The sequence below is a fragment of the Oppia nitens genome, unplaced genomic scaffold, assembly GCF_028296485.1.
Source record: "Oppia nitens isolate AA-2021 unplaced genomic scaffold, nextdenovo-longstitch-racon4-pilon3 scaffold32_pilon_pilon_pilon, whole genome shotgun sequence".
NCBI classification, from domain to species: domain Eukaryota; kingdom Metazoa; phylum Arthropoda; class Arachnida; order Sarcoptiformes; family Oppiidae; genus Oppia; species Oppia nitens.
The window spans coordinates 918,695-921,279 of NW_026533213.1; positions in this window are offsets into that span (position 1 = coordinate 918,695).

The following is a 2,585-nucleotide window of genomic DNA, read 5'->3' on the forward strand; positions in this document are numbered from 1 at the left end:
GGGTGTCTATCTTACCTAATAGTATACTGGATTAATTAATTTATTTTAATATACTATATATCAATAAAATACAATATTTAATTCTTATATATCATATAATAGTAGAATATATATATATATATATATATATATATAATTTTTAATATTTCTACTAATAATATAAAAAAAATATTATGTATAAAGTTTAGACAGCAAACTATCTAATAAAGTATTAAAATTTATAGTTTTGGACGCATCGGGAAAACTACCGGCGGCTATACTAGAAGGTGTAACAACCAGTTTCGGCGATTATGACCAATGTTTGGCCATTAAAAGTAGTAAACTAATTAACATTAATAATGTTAAAAATATCCGCCAACACATCTATGGCCGGTATTGTCTAATCAGACCATACATACAAATCAATGATTTTCGTGTCATTGAAAATATCGCCAAAAACTATTTGCTAACAAATAATGAAAACTATTTCAATCTAACCAAACGAGACATTGAAAAACACTTGAATACACTAAAAGTTTTGATTTCAATGAATACATTCACGACAAATGTTTATCTATTTAACTATGGCTTATGTATACCATCGCAATGTGATAAACATGATATTGAATCGGTACTAAACAAATGTAAGTTTTTTTTAATTTTATTAATAATTATTATAAGATATTATATAATATATTATATTTATTGGTAGTAATATTTATTTAATTTTTTATTAATTAGTAATACATCCGATAATAAACTTGCCAATAGAAATTGGACCAAACAAATGTGATACCATTGACGATACTATTGAATTAAATCAATTTCAATTAGTAATATTGTAAGTAATATTAATATCATATTACAGTATTATTTAAAAAGAGTATTCATAAGTTTTTTTTAACTCAAATTGATTATCTAATTACATAATTATTGATTTTTCTAAATATTCAGTATTATAGTGATAATTATATTATCAGTGGTAATTGTTTGTACTTTAATCCATGTTATCTACAATATTAAGTTAAGCACTAACGATAATATTACAATAGTATATCAGCCCATACCTAAAACACTAGACATAATCAAATCATTTTCAATGATAACATCTATCAAACAATTGATTAGTCCATTGGATAACAGTTTAATAGTTGTAAATCTATTGCTAATATTTTATACGTTTTGGTCACTCGTGAGTGTCATCTATGCTGTAATTCCCTGTTCAGGTTTTGTTGGCTACAAAAATATAAACAATAGTTTTATAATTAATGTCATCAAAGATATCAAATATTTTTGGTTACGTATATTTTTCTATCGTGATATGATCATATTTTTAAGGTATTAAAAGTATTAAAATTAAAAACTTTTTTTTACATAAATTAAATGTTTAAAAATTAATTTTTTACAATTTTGTAAGTGGTGTTATCATATCGTACGACTATTTTGGTAAACATCAGTCAATACCTGTAACTGTTTGGCAATATATGAAATTTGTTTCGGAAAAATGGTTACGATTTATGCCGAAAATGATTGCACCGATTATTGTCATAACAATAATGTCAATGATAGGCAATGGACCGGGATGGCATATTGGTCGGGTACAATTTGTCGATGCCTGTCCACAAACATATTGGCACAACATATTGTTTATGACATTTTTAAACAATGATCCTACTATTGCTGTACATTAAAACATTTATAATTTGCAATAGTTAATTTTTAAAATTATAATAATAGTTTTTTATTGAATATCTCCTCCACTAGTGTAACCATCTAGCCTGGATCTTAGGAATAATATTTGATTTACAAATATTGTCGCCTATATTTATGTTACCGTTTAAGAGGTCAGCAAAATTTGGCTACATTTTCAATACATTGGCACTGATTTCGGCATTTGTGGCCAACATATTACCAAATGTATTGATTGGCACAAAACTGATACCCTATGAAGCGGCTGATGTATATCTACTTAATCATATGCGCTATTCATTATCCAGAACATTTTTATATCCCGATCAATATTTATCATTGTTTATCATTGGTATTATGTTAGGCTATAGTTTAAGGAATCGACATAAATACCGATTCCTGCAATCAATTTACCGAAACATATATCTAAGATCATTGTCGGCAACCGTTTGTTTGTCGACTTCCGTATTGGGTATTGTTTGGAGTGAAAACTTCAAAGATATTAATGTAATACATAATAAAGTCAATCTATATCTATGGTATGTTTTCGGCAAAATTTTGTGGTCAATCGGCAACATATGGATTATATTTGATCAGCATTTTTACAAAAATGGTATTTTAATAAATAATATTTAATACAATGGTATTTGTATTTAATTATTGTTTTATAATTTATATGTATTATTAGGTTATCTCATGAGTTCATTGTCGTCATCCAAACTGTTCAGAGCTGTGACCCGATTATCAATGGGTGTGCTATTGATTAGTACAAGTGTTATATATTTTAGACAATTTGTCAAAAGAGATACCATTGATATCAGTCACTTAATACAAGTAATGTTTATATAGTTTTTAAAAATAAAATTATATTATATATAATTTTTTTCAATTTAAAGTTATATTTAAATTACATATTA